The sequence below is a fragment of the Dama dama genome, chromosome 19, assembly GCF_033118175.1.
Source record: "Dama dama isolate Ldn47 chromosome 19, ASM3311817v1, whole genome shotgun sequence".
Taxonomy (NCBI): Eukaryota; Metazoa; Chordata; class Mammalia; order Artiodactyla; family Cervidae; genus Dama; species Dama dama.
The window spans coordinates 60670156-60688838 of record NC_083699.1 but is presented as its reverse complement, the minus strand read 5'-3'; the positions used below and the strand labels follow the sequence as shown (position 1 = coordinate 60688838).

The 18683-nt window shown below is 42.2% G+C and overlaps 1 pseudogene; it reads right to left on the bottom strand.

The window, feature by feature from the left end:
• Nucleotides 1–7070: 7070 nt before the first annotated feature.
• LOC133074088 (tsukushi-like) overlaps nucleotides 7071–18683 on the bottom strand; it is a 166692-nt pseudogene continuing 155079 nt past the window's right edge.

The following is an 18683-nucleotide window of genomic DNA, read 5'->3' as shown; positions in this document are numbered from 1 at the left end:
TGTTATGGTAGCAAAGATGCTTCTATAAGAAATGACAGCCTCAGATCATTAACTCTCAGCTCAAGTCACAGAGAATCAGAGAGTTTCCCATGGTTACTCTACACTGGATTAAACCAAATGTATTGATATGGGTCATTATATCAGTTACTAAAGCTCTTACAGTTAGAAGTGTGTCTAATGATTTTTTTGGTTGCCAGAAACTTAAACTCAACTATACCCTATGCCCCATGAAGATAAAATGCCAGATTTTTCCTGGCACAATGTAGAAGGAATCCAAAGACTCAGAAAGATTGGACTGGTGGAGCAGATATTTAATCATCAACTTGCACATCCACCTAACCTCAACTACGTCCTCTGAGAGGTCACTCCCTCCACTGAGGCATTGAGAAAGGCATTAATGACAGGCTGTCAATGCCCTCACAAAGTTCTGTGATGACTGTCTTCTGTAGGCTATGGTGATGGTAAAAGATACCATCATTGAAACTGGCTTCCTGATTTCAGTGAAGATGATGGAATCCCAGAATGACAAAGACCAAGTGGCAATAATAACTACAAGAGACAAGGTTAGGGCAATTACTATAATGGGCAATAAAGACAAAATGTTAACCAAGTTGTTTTGACTAGCAGGAATCTTTAGTAGTAGCTAACTGATCATGGTATCTATAGGAATTTAACAGATTGCAGCCTATTAAAATAGTACTTCATTCAGAGGAGAAATATCGTATGACATCCCTTACATATGGAATCTAAAAAGAAATGATACAAATGAATTTACTTATGAAAGAGAAATAGACTCACAGACTTAGAGAATGGACTTGTGGTTGTGGGGCAGAAGGATGGGGGAAGGGATAGTTCGGGAGTTTGGGATATTTAAAACAGATAACCAACAAGAACCTACTGTATAGCACAGGGAACTCTGCTCAGTGTTATGTGGCAGCCTGGATGGGAGAGGAGTTTGAGGGAGAATGGATACATGTATATGTAATGCTGAGTCTCTTTGCTATTCACCTCAAATTGTCACGTCATTGTTAATCAGCTGTGCTGCTGCTGCTAAGTCGCTTCAGTTGTGTCCGACTCTGTGCGACCCCATAGATGGCAGCCCACCAGGTTCCTCCGTCCCTGGGATTCTCCAGGCAAGAATACTGGAGTGGGTTGCCATTTCCTTCTCCAGTTAATCAGCTATACCCCAATACAAAATAAAAAGTCAAAAAAATATAGTACTTCATTTATGTCGCAGTGGCCAGAAACCTAATTTGAGCACCCAAATGGAGAGGAGACATGACTCCTTACTTAGTTTCCAGACATAAACAAGTTCAACACCATAGAATCTCTTGATAAACAAGGAAGCTGGAACAAAGATGCTCCTGAGAGTCATTTACAGTAAGAAAACTTTAGAAAGATATAATCATCATGTATCAGTTATCTATTGATGCTTAGCAGTCAACATATTCGTGACTTAATCATTTTATTTATTTATTAAAATCAATCATTTTATTGCTTACAGTTCTGTGGGGTCAGGAGTTTTGGCAGGGTTCTGAATGGATGTCTTGTCTATCATCCACATAGTGTTGGCTGGGGGCTTTACTAGGTTTGGAGGACCCCAAAGGCCTCACAAGTCTGGCACTTCCACTGGCATGGCTAAAATGGCTGAGGGTGAGCTGGGATGGCTGGGTCTCCCTTTTTCCATGGTATTAGCAGGGCTCACAATATATCTGGGTCCTTGTTTCTCCTCCATGTGGTTTCTCTATCCACATGGCATCTCATCCTCTAGGACCCATCTCCCTGTATAGACTCTCTCTAAAGGATAACCTGAACTTCTTTACATGGCAGCTGGATCCATGAGGAGCAAAAGTAGATGCTGTCAGGCCTCTTAGAGTCTGAACTCAGAAGTCCCCAGATGCCACTTCCATCACACTTTGTTGGTCAAAACAAGTCAGAAGGGCAGCATAAATTCAAGGAATGAGGAAACAGACACCAGCTTTTGTTAGAAAAAGCAGTAAAGGCATATTTCAAAGAGGTGTGGTCCCAGAGAGACCCAATTCAGTCACTGGGTTCATTTTCAACAACCTAATACATTTTAATAAACATTTCTCTTGAGAAATTAAGGTACATCCATACAGTGAGAAATGGAGTAGGCAAAATTGCTATAACAAAAAGACTCACAAATATATAATGGTCCAAACACAATAGATGTTTATTCTCACTCATATTGTATTCAACACATGATTATTCAAAATTGTAGTCTCCCTCCATCTCTTGACTTTGAATTCCCCTCAGGCCTTATCATCTTCTGCATCTAGCTATAAGAAGAGATAACATAAAGGAGACACACTCACCTTTTAAAAGCATTGGCCCAGGAATAGCACACATTACATTCATTCATATTCTTTTCAATTCAGTTCAGTCGCTCAGTCATGTCTGACTCTTAGGGACCCCACGGACTGCAGCACACCAGGCTGTTCTTACTAACACCTGGAGCTTGCTCAAACTCATGTCCATTGAGTCGGTGATGCCATCTAGCCATCTCATCCTCTGTCGTCCCCTTGGGTGGATGGCATCACCAACTACACCTAACTGCAAAGAAGCCTGGAAATGTAGCCTAGCTGCATGCCCAAGGAGAAGGAAATAGACTTTGATGAGCAGCTAGGAGAATCTGCCACAATCACTTTTTAAGGATAGGCAATGACCCAGGGAAATGTTCACATATTAAATGAGTGAAAGAAATGATAAAACTTTGTATACAACATGACTCCAAGTCAGGGAAGGGGCAAAGGGAAATGTATATCTGGAGTGAAAATGATGCCAAGATATTAATAATTTTTATTTCTGATTGGTGAAAGTACAAGTTTTCTATTCTTTTTATTTTCAGAATTATGTTCAGTGAACACAAATCTTTTCCATAACATGATAATATGTTTAAATGTTAAAGTATCTAAATTATAAAATCAAAGCACTCTTTTATCATTATGACTGACAATCAAGCTCTCTCAACTCCTAGAAGCTCATAGAAATGTAAGGGAAAAAATGCCCATTGACAGATAGCATTATATTTGCCACTCTGTTTTCTGAAGTATTTAGGGACCAGCATACAATTTCAACGCAGATAATTCCTAATTTAGAAAAATCATTCCTAAGTCCATCCTTTGAAACTGAATGTATTTTCCCATAAAGTGAAGGTAAAGCATGATGATTAGGACCGAGAGCCAGCCCACCAAAGCCAGTTTCCTCCAACCAATCATGATGTCCCAGCCATTGGTTTTCTAGAGGACAATTCTGGATTCCAGGATTGTTACAGAAAAGTGCATTCCACAATCAAGTTCAAAATAGCAGGAACACACCTTCCCTCAGCTTGGGTTACCCTCGCCCCCCTCTGGCAGCCAGAGTCAGAGCTTGTACCCTTCCCTATCCCTAGAAACATTTTCTGCACCAGGTGGGAAGTGGAAACTGGGATCTGTCAGCAGTGGAGCCCGTGGCGTGATGGGAGCAAGAAAGTGGAGGAAAAGCGGGGCTCCGGGCGTCAGCAAGGGTGCCCATATGGCATGATCACATGAGACCCAGGATTCTGAGGGAGACATGCTGGTGGGATGTCAGACTAGGATGATGGGGGAAATGCTACAGACTTCTAGAGTGGGGAGGAGATGCTTTCACCATTCACTTTCCCTTTCATAGATGAGTGATCTTGAATACTTTAGTTCTCCATCCCAGGTCATCTTCATCCCAATTCCTTCATTGTCCTCATCTCTGGTAACCTTTACATCCACTTCACTTCAGTCACATGCTCTCAAGTCATATCCCAAATCTTGCTGCCATCCAGAATTATTCCATATCTGATGTCACAAATTCAGACATTTCTTTCTGATGATAATGTCTTATCTTTTCAACCCTCTCATTCAAGTCACTCCTTACAAATCTGATCTTAAGCCTCACTGGATAACCAGTCCTTATTCTCTTACTCTCTTCTCATCAGTACTCTTCCACCTTCACCCTTCTTTATACATAGTTTAGATACTCCCAGCCCATTGCACACCAGTGTTATCAATCCCTTCTCCCTATTACACTTCCATCACATTTGCCTGGCCAATGTCCAACCCTTTATTAGTTCTATTCTCTGAATTTTCTGTAATTATGGGGAAGAAACACTAAAGTTCTCAGATAAGAGCTCTCTCAACTTAATAATGTCAAACCTACAATTTTACTTGTCCCTCCAACCATCCTATCTTCCATCCCTCCAGTTACAATGGATAAGGTGATCCTCTTCTCACATAAGGTGAATCCCTTCATTGTCTGTCTCCATCTAGTAAAAGCTTTTTCAGAAAAAGGATCAAGTGTGCTTGTTAAGTGCTGCCTTCCAGGACTTGGCAGATGTAGGCATAAAAACAAGTGTACAGTATTTATCAAATGAATAGCTTTGATGAGTTAAGGAAAAGGTAGGGACAGAGGGAAGGAAATAAAACAGTTATTCCTCCTCTCTCATTTTACTGTTTTTGGTTAGAAGAGAGAATAGCATTCTGAGGAAGAGAGCAGAATTTTCTCATACATAAAGGACAGAGGTTGATCAAGAATTGATTGTATCTGAACTGTTAATAATTCTTACATTGTAAAAGTCACTTGAATGGCACATATTAGCTTTGTATAATTAATTTTCCTGAGAAAAATTCTTCCTTTAGAATAAATTTCTGTCATCTAGAGTAATTTTATGTACAAATTCTATTAATCCTTTAATTCCTAGTTCAGAGGCCCCTTGTTTCTCCTCCCCTCAAAGCTGGAACTTACCTCTTCCATTTCTGAACTTCCATCTTACTTTCTCTCTACCTCCCTCTCTGATGATACTGACTTCAGTCTGCCTTGTTTTTCAGACGTTTGTCGTGAGTTCTCTAAGCAACTTCATGCAGGGATTGTATATCCTCCCTCCTGCTGGCACATGGATTCTCAGTAAATATTGTAGAATAAATACTGAATGAATTAAGTAATGAATAAAAAGCCTTTCAATAAGAACCAAGTACTAGCCTGACATTAAGAATTTCTCAACTCAAGAAACATGATAGCTCTAGAAGTCACTGGAACACATTTGAAAGGCCATGCATACATATTCATATTGTGTTAATGAGCCACACTATAGTCTCCAAAAATTTTCCTTGATTATAAAAGGCATCCTAGAGGAGGAGCCAAGATGGCAGAGGAATAGGACGGGGAGACCACTTTCTCCCCTACAAATTCATCGAAAGAACAATTGAACGCTGAGCAAATTTCACAAAACAACTTCTGATCGCTAGCAGAGGACATCAGGCGCCCAGAAAAGCAACCCATTGTCTTTGAAAGGAGGTAGGACAAAATATAAAAGATAAAAAGAGAGACAAAAGAGCTAGGGACGGAGACCCATCCCGGGAAGGGAGTCTTAATAGAGGAAGTTTCCAAACACTAGGAAATCCTCGCACTGGCGGGTCTGGGGGAAGTTTTCAAATCTCGGAGGGCAACCTAACTGGGAGGAAAAATTAAATAAGGCCCACAGATTACGTGCCTAAAAGCAACTCCCAGCAGAAAAGTACCCCGGACGCCCGCATCTGCCACCAGCAAGTGGGGGCGGAACGGAGAGGAGTGGGCGGCATTGCTTAGGGTAAGGACTGGGCCTGAGTGCTCTGAGAGCAATCGGAGGGAGCTTTTTTATTTATTTTTTTTAAATTTTTTTTTTTACTCTTTGTAGTGTTTATTAAACCAAGGTGTTGGGTGGGGCTGCTGGGGGAGGATAGAGCTCTCATTGTCCTGTGGGCGTCTCTAAGGGACCGGCCCCATGGATGCCCGCATGGCGATGTATGGCTGGCTTCTACCCAGCTCATCCCCAGGACGCAATGTTACAAAAGTGAAAAAATGCAATGTCTTCCTCCTTTTACAAATGACATATTTCCAATCCCCTGCCAGCAGGGACCTGGATGGGGGGAAGGGGGGGTGTAGTGGTGGTTAAGTGACAGTCCATTAAAAAGGCAACAACTTTTATAAAACTGATACTAAGGAAAGAGCCCAGGGCTGGGAAGCATAAACATGGGTGGGGGCTACCCTGCCTCCTTGGCTGCATTCGCAATAGGATGAGCTGGGCTGTCGGGCACAAGGCCAGTAGGGGCTGACTGCAGGAGGCCCCTCGGAGCTGGTGGGGCTCCAGGACGGCATCAACTCCTGGGGAACCAGCTAGAGGCAGGACCTCAGGGGTCAAGGAGCGCATTTCCATTCTGGACGCTGGGGGATGCCTCCCGAGTGGGAAACTGGCAGGGCTGGGACTGGCACCCCTTAGGCTTCCAGGGCCTCTGGGGTGAACTGACTTAGCCTGAGCCACAGCTAGTTACCAGGCCCAGAGTGCCACCCTCGAGGCCCTGGCCTGCCCTCCTGGGGATGACAGGGAAAGGGTACAAATGGGAGGATGTGAGTCTTGGAAGCAAGGGGGAGCTCAGAAAGGGGAGAGGGAGGGCATGATTTAGAGAAGAGAGAAAAGTGCAACCTGGCCCTTTGGGTGGGCATGTGGGACACTGAGTTCACTCATGCTTCTGCCACTGTAAGACCTCTGAACACAGTTTTTTCTTCTTTGGGCCTCAGTTTCCCCATCTGTGGGGAAGTGGGCTTGATGTTTTTCTCCCATCCTTTCTACAATTGAAGTCCTATCCAGAGTTCTAGGGGAAGAAAAAAGAATGAGGTAGGCCTCACATGGCCAGAACAAAGAGAGATTTATGTCACAGAAGAAGTCTGAGTGGCTGGACCTCCCTCCCGCCTCCCTCCTGTCACAGGGTCAGGTTGGTCCAGGCCTCAGGGAAGGCACTTTGGGGACAAGTGGGGAAGGACAGCAGGGGACTGCTGTCTGGTTTGGCATCGAAGACCCTTGGCTTATCGTCTGGGGAGCAACATAGACAAAGGGGCAAGACTTTGCTCCTGGGTGTGGGTCCCAGGTTCAAAGCCTCTCTTTCAATGATGCTGCCACACAGGAATAGAGAGTCCCTGTGGGCATTGGCACATTAAAATATAAATTACCCAGGACCTGAGGAAACCCAGGGCACAGTCTGTTACACGGCCCCAGGCTGCACCGTTCGTCACAAGGTATTGGAGCCCCTGGCGGCTAACTCCTGGGTGTCTATGCAGTGCAGGGCCACCTTGGGGGTGTAGCCAGGCTGCCGTGGGTAGGTGCCCTCCCGCACCAGGCGCCAGCACTGCACGCCCTGGCCCACGCTGATGCTCTGCAGTGTGGGGAGATGGACGAGCAGCCTCTCGGGCAGGGGCACCAGGCCCGTGCCCAACAGGTCCAGCTCCTGCAGGGAGCCCAGGCCCAAGAACACCTCAGGTCCCGCCCACTGGAGCCTGGGGTTGCTGGACAAGTCCAGGACCTGCAGGCCCTGCAGCTCGTAGAAGCCGTGGGGCGCCAGCTGGGGGAGACCCTGCAGGCTGCCCAGCAACAGGTGAGTGAGGCCCGCCAGCCCCTCAAAGGTGCCGGGGCCGATGGCTGCCAGCGGGTTCCCGTCCAGGCTCAGGTAGTGCAGGGTCAGGCCCCAGAGGTCGGGCACGGCGCGGAGCCGGTTCCAGGCCAGGGTGAGGCTCTGAATGGTGGGCGCCGGCCGGCCAGTCCGCGAGGAATGGGGCAGCAGGCGGTGGAGGAGGTTGTGGGAGAGGTCCACGTGCAGCGCCCTGCCCTGGCTGTGGGTGGCGAAGGCGGATATGGAGACCTCGCGAGCCGGTTGTGGCTCAGGTTCACGTCGCTCAGGGGCGAGCTGGTGAACCTCTTGGTGGGCAGGGTGGCCAGGCCGTTGTGGCTGAGGTCGAGCGACTCCAGGTAGCGGAGGCGGGAGAAGGCCGTGGGCGAGAGGCTGGTGAGCAGGTTGTGGCTGAGATCCAGGCCAGACAGCGTGGTGTAGCCCGGCCCTGCCAACACGGACTTGTTCACTGTCTCCAGCCGATTTGAGGACAGGTCCAGGTGGGCTGTGTCCAGGGGGATGGGCACGGGCACCATGTGGGGGCCCAGGCCGCTGCAGTCCACCCGTGTCACGCTGAAGCTGTCAAAGAGGCTGAACGTCTCCACCTCGCACTGGCACCCGGGGAAGCAGGGCCGGGTGGTCTGGGCCCTGCTTGCGGCCAGCAACAGCAGCAGCAGCAACAGGGGCCACAGCATGGTGGGGCTGGAAGCCTGCACTGCAGCCGCCTCAGCATGCTCACCCAGGCGCGGGAGTTTTTTTAAACTGTGGGATAGCAAGAGAGAAAATTAACCAGCCTGAACACACCGCCGGCTGTTCGCAAAACAAAGGGACTGAGAAACTCCAGAGAAGAGCTAGCCTGCAGCGGACCGGCCCATCCCCGCCAGAGGTAGGAGGCGGGGGGAGGGGAAAGGGACAAACTCTGCCCCAGAGACGGCATCCCCTCCCACACTGCAAACAGGCCTCCAGTTTCTATCCAAAGACTTCCTGAGATTCTGGATGGTCGACATCCGCCACCGAGAGGGTCGCGGCTAGAGGCCAGCTCCTGAGAACAAACACAAGCCGCTGGCACCCCAACCAGCTTGCGCAGAAACTGAGGCTGGGGCCGTGGAGGGGAGAGGGCGCGCCGCACGCGGGGAGAGTGTGCCTGTCAAGCTCCTGGCTGCCTGAGCCGCTCAAGCCGGGGAAGGCACAAAACACAGGCACAACCGAGTCCGCGCTTTTGTGGAGCCTGCGCTTTTGTGGAGTACCCGAAAACTGGAACCGCACACAACGCAGGGCACGCTCCCTATAGAGCAGCCGGGAGCCTGAGCAGTGTAGACGGGGAAAGCACAGACACCCGTAAGCAGGGGCAAACCCAGTGTGGCTGGAACACGGTGAGTGCTCCCCAACACAGCGATATCTGTCTGCAGTGCCCCGCCCTCCCCATAGCAGGACTGAAGTGAAGTAGCGAACCTAAATAAGAGATCACCTCCGCCTGCCTGTGTCAGGGCGGAAATTAGACATGGAAGAGACCGCAAACAGAAGCCAAATAAACAAAGGGAACCGCTTCAGAAGGGACCGGTGCAACAGATTAAAATCCCTGTAGGTAACACCGACTACACCGGAAGGGGCCTATAGATATCAAGAAGTGTAAGCTGGAATGAGGAGCAATCTGAAACTGAACCAAACCCACACTGACCACAACAGCTCCAGAGAAATTCCTAGATACATATATATATATATATATATATATATATATATATTTTAAATTAAAAAAAATTTTTTTTCTTTCCTTTTCTTTTTTATTTTTTCTCTGTTATTTTCTTTTAAAATTCCCTATTACTCCCCCATTACTCCTTAAATTTCATTTTCATATATTTTTACGATTTTTTAATTAGGGAAAAAAATTTTTTTTCTTGTTTTTTCTTTTTCTTGTTTTTCTCTCTTATTTCCTTTTAAAGTCCTCTAATACTCCTCTATTATTCCTTGATTTTCATTTTCATTTCACTATAACCTTGCAAAAAAAAGAGAGAAGCCCTATTGTTAAACCAAACTTCATATATATTTCTAAATTTTTTGTGTGTTTTTGTTTTTGTTTTTAAATATTGTATTTTAAAGAGTCTAACCTCTACTCTAGATTTTTAATCTTTGTTTTCCAGTATGTGATACAAATTTTGGACATTTAAGAATCCAATATTCAGTTCCCATTTCTATTCAGGAATGTGTTGATTACCCTCTCCCACTTTTGACCCTCTGTTTTCTACCTCAGAACACTTCTATTTCCTCCTTTCCCCTTCTCTTCCCAATCCAATTCTGTGAATCTTTGTGGGTGTCTGGGCTACGGAGAACACTTTGGGAACAGAGTACTGCGTAGATCTGTCTCTCTCCTCTTGAGTCCCCCTTTTTCGCCTTCTGCTCATCTCTATCTCCCTCCTCCCTCTCCTCTTTTTCATGTAACTCTGTGAACCTCTCCGGGTGTCCCTCACGGTGGAGAATCTTTTCACCATTAACCTAGAAGTTTTATTATCAGTGCTGTATAGTTGGAGAAGTCTTGAGACTACTGGAAGAATAAAACTGAAATCCACAGGCAGGAGACTTAAGCCCAAAACCTGAGAACAGCAGAAAACTCCTGACTACACGGGAACATTAAGAAATAAGAGACGATCCAAAAGCCTCCATACCTACACCAAAACCAACCACCACCCAAGAGCCAATAAGCTCCAGAACAAGACATACCATGCAAATTCTTTAGCAACGCAGGAGCGTCAACATAGCCCTGAGCGTCAACATACAGGCTGCCCAAAGTCACACTTAACAGATAGACCCATCTAAAAACTCATTACTGGACACTCCATTGCACTCCAGAGAGAAGAAATCCAATTCCACGCACCAGAACACTGACACAAGCTTCCCTAACCAGGAAACCTTGACAAACCAATCATCCAACCCCACCCACTGGGTGAAACCTCCACAATAAAAAGGAACCACAGACCACCAGAATACAGAAAGCCCACTCCAGACACAGCAATCTAAACAAGATGAAAAGGCAGAGAAATACCCAACAGGTAAAGGAACATGAAAAATGCCCACCACGTCAAGCAAAAGAGGAGGGGATAGGGAATCTACCTGAAAAAGAATATAGAATAATGATAATAAAAATGATCCAAAATCTTGAAAACAAAATGGAGTTACAGATAAATAGCCTGGAGACAAAGATTGAGAAGATGCAAGAAATGTTTAATAAAGACCTAGAAGAAATAAAAAATGAGTCAATTAAAAATGAATAATGCAATAAATGAAATCAAAAACACTCTGGAGGGAACCAAGAGTAGAATAACCGAGACAGAAGATAGGATAAGTGAGGTAGAAGATAAAATGGTGGAAATAAATGAAGCAGAGAAGAAAAAAGAATCAAAAGAAATGAGGACAGCCTCAGGGACCTCTGGGACAATGTGAAACGCCCCAACATTCGAATCATAGGAGTCCCAGAAGAAGACAAAAAGAAAGGCCATGAGAAGATACTCAAGGAGATAATAGCTGAAAACTTCCCTAAAGTGGGGAAGGAAATAGCCACCCAAGTCCAAGAAACCCAGAGAGTCCCAAACAGGATAAACCCAAGGCGAAACACCCCAAGACACATATTAATCAAATTAACAAAGATCAAACACAAAGAACAAATCTTAAAAGCAGCAAGGGAGAAACAACAAATAACACACAAAGTGATTCCCATAAGGATAACAGCTGATCTTTCAATAGAAACCCTCCAGGCCAGAAGGGAATGGCAGGACATACTTAGAGTAATGAAAGAGAATAACCTACAACCTAGATTACTGTACCCAGCAAGGATCTCATTCAGATATGAAGGAGAATTCAAAAGCTTTACAGACAAGCAAAAGCTGAGAGAATTCACCACCACCAAACCAGCTCTTCAACAAATGCTAAAGGATCTTCTCTAGACAGGAAACACAGAAAAGCTGTATAAACGTGAAGCCAAAACAACAAAGTAAATGGCAATGGGACCACACCTATCAATAATTACCTTAAATGTAAATGGGTTGAATGCCCCAACCAAAAGACAAAGACTGGCTGAATGGATACAAAAACAAGACCCCTATATATGCTGTCTACAAGAGACCCACCTCAAAACAAGGGACACATACAGACTAAAAGTGAAGGGCTGGAAAAAAAATATTTCATGCAAACGGAGACCAAAAGAAAGCAGGAGTCACAATACTCATATCAGATAAAATAGACTTTCAAATAAAGGCTGTGAAAAGAGACAAAGAAGGACACTACATAATGATCAAAGGATCAATCCAAGAAGAAGATATAACAATTACAAATATATATGCATCCATCATAGGGGCACCGCAATATGTAACGCAAATGCTAACGAGTATGAAAGAGGAAATTAATTGTAACACATTAATAGTGGGAGACTTTAATACCCCACTCACAACTATGGATAGATCAACTAAACAGAAAATTAACAAGGAAACACAAACTTTAAATGACACAATGGACCAGCTAGACCTAATTGACATCTATAGGACGTTTCACCCCAAAACAATCAACTTCACCTTTTTCTCAAGTGCACACAGAACCTTCTCCAGAATAGATCACATCCTGGGCCATAAATCTAGTCTTGGAAAATTCAAAAAAATTGAAATCATTCCAGTCATCTTTTCTGACCACAGTGCAGTAGGATTAGATCTCAATTACAGGAAAAAAAATTGTTAAAAATTCAAACATATGGAGGCTAAATAACACACTTCTGAATAACCAACAAATCATAGAAGAAATCAAAAAAGAAATCAAAATATGCATAGAAATGAATGAAAATGAAAACACAACAACCCAAAACCTATGGGACACTGTAAAAGCAGTGCTAAGGGGAAGATTCATAGCATTACAGGCTTACCTCAAAAACCAAGAAAAAAGCCAAACAAATAACCCAACTCTACACCTAAAGCAACCAGAGAAGGAAGAAATGAAGAACCCCAGGGTTAGTAGAAGGAAAGAAATCTTAAAAATTAAGGCAGAAATAAATGCAAAAGAAACTAAAGAGACCATAGCAAAAATCAGCAAAGCTAAAAGCTGGTTTTTTGAAAAAATAAACAAAATTGACAAACCATTAGCAAGACTCATTAAGAAACAAAGGGAAAAAAACAAAGATTGGCTGAATGGATACAAAAGCAAGACCCCTATATATGCTGTCTACAAGAGACCGACCTCAAAGCAAGAGACACATACAGACTAAAAGTGAAGGGCTGGAAAAAAATATTTCATGCAAACAGAGACCAAAAGAAAGCAGGAGTCACAATACTCATATCAGATAAAATAGACATTCAAATAAAGGCTGTGAAAAGAGACAAAGAAGGACACTACATAATGATCAAAGGATCAATCCAAGAAGAAGATAAAACAATTATAAATTTATATGCACCCAACATAGGAGCACCGCAATATGTACAGCAAACGCTAACGAGTATGAAAGAGGAAATTAATAATAACACAATAATAGTGGGAGACTTTAATACCCCACTCACAACTATGGATAGATCAACTAAACAGAAAATTAACAAGGAAACACAAACCTTGAATGACACAATGGACCAGCTAGACCTAATTGATATCTATAGGACATTTCACCCCAAAACAATCAACTTCACCTTTTTCTCAAGTGCACACGGAACCTTCTCCAGAACAGATCACATCCTGGGCCATAAATCTGGTCTTGGAAAATTCAAAAAAATTGAAATCATTCCAGTCATCTTTGCTGACCACAGTGCAGTAAGATTAGATCTCAATTACAAGAAAAAAAATTGTTAAAAATTCAAACATATGGAGGCTTAATAACACGCTTCTGAATAACCAACAAATCATAGAAGAAATCAAAAAAGAAATCAAAATATGCATAGAAATGAATGAAAATGAAAACACAACAACCCAAAACCTATGGGACACTGTAAAAGCAGTGCTAAGGGGAAGGTTCATAGCATTACAGGCTCACATCAAGAAACAAGAAAAAAAGCCAAATAAATAACCTAACTCTACACCTAAAGCAATTAGAGAAGGAAGAAATGAAGAACCCCAGAGTTAGCAGAAGGAAAGAAATCTTAAAAATTAGGGCAGAAATAAATGCAAAAGAAACTAAAGAGACCATAGCAAAAATCAACAAAGCTAAAAGCTGGTTTTTTGAAAAAATAAACAAAATTGACAAACCATTAGCAAGACTCATTAAGAAACAAAGAGAGAAGAACCAAATTAACAAAATTAGAAATGAAAATGGAGAGATCACAACAGACAACACAGAAATACAAAGGATCATAAGAGACTACTATCAGCAGCTCTATGCCAATAAAATGGACAACTTGGAAGAAATGGACAGGTTCTTAGAAAAGTATAACCTTCCAAAACTGAACCAGGAAGAAATAGAAGATCTTAACAGACCCATCACAGGCAAGGAAATCGAAACTGTAATCAGAAATCTTCCAGCAAACAAAAGCCCAGGACGAGATGGCTTCACAGCTCAATTCTACCAAAAATTTAGAGAACAGCTAACACCTATCTTACTCAAACTCTTCCAGAAAATTGCAGAAGGTAAACTTCCAAACTCATTCTATGAGGCCACCATCACCCTAATTCCAAAACCAGACAAAGATGCCACAAAAAAAGAAAACTACAGGCCAATATCACTGATGAACATAGATGCAAAAATCCTTAACAAATTTCTAGCAAACAGAATCCAACAACATATTAAAAAAAATCATACACCACGACCAAGTGGGCTTTATCCCAGGAATTCAAGGATTCTTTAATATCCGCAAATCAATCAATGTAATACACCACATTAACAAATTGAAAGATAAAAACCATATGATTATCTCAATAGATGCAGAGAAAGCCTTTGACAAAATTCAACACCCATTCATGATTAAAACTCTCCAGAAAGCAGGAAGAGAAGGAACATACCTCAACATAATAAAAGCTATATATGACAAACCCACAGCAAGTATCACCCTCAATGGTGAAAAATTGAAAGCATTTCCCCTGAAATCAGGAACAAGACAAGGGTGCCCACTCTCACCTCTGCTATTCAACATAGTGTTGGAAGTTCTGGCCACAGCAATCAGAGCAGAAAAATAAGTAAAAGGAATCCAGATAGGAAAAGAAAAAGTGAAACTCTCTCTGTTTGCAGATGACATGCTCCTCTACATAGAAAACCCTAAAGACTCTTCCAGAAAATTACTAGAGCTAATCAATGAATATAGTAAAGTTGCAGGATATAAAATTAACACACAGAAATCCCTTGCATTCCTATATACTAACAATGAGAAAACAGAAAGAGAAATTAAGGAAACAATACCATTCACCATTGCAACAAAAAGAATAAAATACTTAGGAATATATCTAACTAAAGAAACAAAAGACCTATACATAGAAAACTATAAAACACTGATGAAAGAAATCAAAGAGGACACAAACAGATGGATAAACATACCATGCTCATGGATTGGAAGAATCAATATTGTCAAAATGGCTATTCTACCCAAAGCAATCTATAGATTCAATGCAATCCCTATCAAGCTACCAACGGTATTTTTCACAGAACTAGAACAAATAATTTCACAATTTGTATGGAAATACAAAAAACCTCGAATAGCCAAAGTAATCTTGAGAAAGAAGAATGGAACTGGAGGAATCAACCTGCCTTACTTCAGACTCTACTACAAAGCCACAGTCATCAAGACAGTATGGTACTGGCACAAAGACAGAAATATAGATCAATGGAACAGAATAGAAAGCCCAGAGATAAATCCACGAACCTATGGACACCTTATCTTTGACAAAGGAGGCAAGGATATACAATGGAAAAAAGACAACCTCTTTAGGAAGTGGTGCTGGGAAAACTGGTCAACCACTTGTAAAAGAATGAAACTAGAACACTTTCTAACACCATACACAAAAATAAACTCAAAATGGATTAAAGATCTAAATGTAAGACCAGAAACTATAAAACTCCTAGAGGAGAACATAGGCAAAACACTCTCTGACATGAATCACAGCAAGATCCTCTATGACCCACCTCCCAGAATATTGGAAATAAAAGCAAAACTAAACAAATGGGACCTAATGAAACTTAAAAGCTTTTGCACAACAAAGGAAACTATAAGCAAGGTGAAAAGACAGCCCTCAAGTTGGGAGAAAATAATAGCAAACGAAGCAACAGACAAAGGATTAATCTCGAAAATATACAAGCAACTCCTGCAGCTCAACTCCAGAGAAATAAATGACCCAATCAAAAAATGGGCCAAAGAACTAAACAGACATTTCTCCAAAGAAGACATACAGATGGCCAAAAAAACACATGAAAAGATGCTCAACATCACTCATTATTAGAGAAATGCAAATCAAAACCACAATGAGGTACCATTACACGCCAGTCAGGATGGCTGCTATCCAAAAGTCTACAAGCAATAAATGCTGGAGAGGGTGTGGAGAAAAGGGAACCCTCCCACACTGTTGGTGGGAATGCAAACTAGTACAGCCGCTATGGAAAACAGTGTGGAGATTTCTTAAAAAACTGGAAATAGAACTGCCATATGACCCAGCAATCCCACTCCTGAGCATACACACTGAGGAAACCAGATCTGAAAGAGACACGTGCACCCCAATGTTCATCGCAGCACTGTTTATAATAGCCAGGACATGGAAGCAACCTAGATGCCCATCAGCAGATGAATGGATAAGGAAGCTGTGGTATATATACACCATTCAATATTACTCAGCCATTAAAAAGAGTTCATCTGAATCAGTTCTAATGAGATGGATGAAACTGGAGCCCACTATACAGAGTGAAGTAAGCCAGAAAGATAAAGACCATTACAGTATAATAAGACATATATATGGAATTTAGAAAGATGGTAATGATAACCCTATATGCAAAACAGAAAAAGAGACACAGATGTACAGAACAGACTTTTGGACTCTGTGGGAGAAGGCAAGGGTGGGATGTTTTGTGAGAACAGCATCGAAACATGTATATTATCTAGGGTGAAACAGATCGCCAGCCCAGGTGGGATGCATGAGACAAGTGCTCGGGGCTGGTGCACTGGGAAGACCCATAGGGATTGGGTAGAGAGGGAGGTGGGAGGGGGGATCGGGATGGGGAACACATGTAAATCCACAGCTGATTCATGTCAGTGTATGACAAAAACCACTACAATATTGTAAAGTAGTTAGCCTCCAACTAGTAAATATAAATGAAAAAATAAATAAATAAAAGGCATCCTATCAGAGGTTTTAATTTAAAATGCACTCTTCTACCTGATTATACTTTTTTTAAAATGTTGACATTTTTAGGTCTGTAAAAAGAAAGCATATTTTCTTTTAAAAAGTACTTCATGCAAAAGTCTTAAGGAGATTACCTCTCACTTGCAGTTAGAACTTTCAGAAGATATAAGGCTAACATTTTCATTTGAATTCCTGAAGTGAGTTTTGGTTTGGATTTTTATCTGAATGTATAGGTATAAATCACAGTTTAAAGTCTGGGGGATAGAAGGATTATACTTTTCCTGGGTCAAATACTGATTTTCACTTTTTGGAAATGTGTAAAAATAACCCCTTACAAGAATCTTATAATTATCATGTAAAGATACATAAAGTGATGGTTGATGAAAAGGAAGAGTTTAGAGAAAAAAAAAAGGAAATGAATCTCCAACAAGCATAAATAAAAAGAGAGTGGAATTAAAGATCCCATTATTGAGAAATCAGACTCTTTTAGAGCAACCATTTAAACTCCATTCAGTATATAATTTTATTATAACATTTAGCTTCACAATAGAGTATTACTTAATAGCTTTAAGTGTAATTATTTCCCCATCGACATTTGCATAGACACCTTGACAGCTTTTGCTGAGAAATCAAATTTCTCAGTTGTGGCTTCTTCAATATCCATCTCTCCACCAGAGGGCAGCAAGAAGCTGTGACCAGATTACCCTCTAAGGGCTCCTAGCTTCATTAAGAAACCAAGCAGAACTTAATCTACATTCCAACTCGCCAGTGGAATCCCAGCTTCACAACTTCAGACAGAATGGAGACAAACTGACTTATTCCTGGCAGAGGAGATTCAAATAATCAAAGGAATGTCTTACAGCAAAGTAGATACACATGATTTCAAGGCTTTACCCCTAACTTGGAAGCAAGTCATGTGACCTGAAGGCCTAGTTTTGGCCAGGAGTGGCATAAACCAAGTTCATTTTCAAGGAGCCGAGTCACTTGACCCTGGGAATGGCAAGACTTTTTTAAAAAGGTGATAATCAGATATGTTTTTTCAACATTAAAGACTCAGTGCCAACGAACTTGTCTTGGAGAAAATGAAATTATTATTCCTACTCTTTGACAGCCTTGAGGCAAAATTTCCAAGTCAAAAGGAAGAGTTTAGAGAAAAAATGAGAAATGAGCTCCCAACAAACAGATATAAAAAGAGAGTGAAATTAGCCTTGAGGCAAAATTTCCAAGTCAAATTTATTAGGTGTGTAGGGATTTGGTTGCTTGTTTTGCTTTCTTCTTTCTTGCCAGTTACCTCCTGAGAGCTGGGCATGGATCAGTAAAATCCCTCTGCTGTGGCTGCCAGCAAGTCTGTGTCTGATTTGGCGCATTTCTGGAAAGGTACCAGAGCCTCTAGTGGAACATAACATCCTAGTACTAAGCCAAGGGACAGAGCCAAGCCACATTTCAGTGTCTGCCACTGAACCAAGCTGCAAGCAGGGGCCATCTTTTCTGCTCAAAAAATTGTTACTGGAATCTTTCAAGTGTTTGCTTTTGCAACTAAACTGGTCAAGAAAATGTTCTTTAAAATTAGGATTGACTTAGAAAGAAGATAGTCTCTCTATACCCAAAATTTCCAAGAGACACATCATCTGTGCACCCAGATACATTCACAAGAACACATATACACACTTGCCAAGAAACAAAATGTTCTCAGGAGAATCATGCTCTTAAAAGCTTTCTCTTTCCTATACCAGTATTTATTACTGTCTGTTCTCATAAAATCTACTTTGGGAGATTCTGGCATAGCAAGAATTTTGCCTCAGGAATATGTAAAAAAACATGATCAGGCAGTAAGCAGATATATTCAAATAGTGACAAGGTACTCAAGTGTGGTCTTCCCAGGTAGCGCTAGTGGTAAAGAACTCTCCTACCAATGCAGGAGACATAAGAGTCATGGATTCAATCCCTGGGTCAGGAAGATCT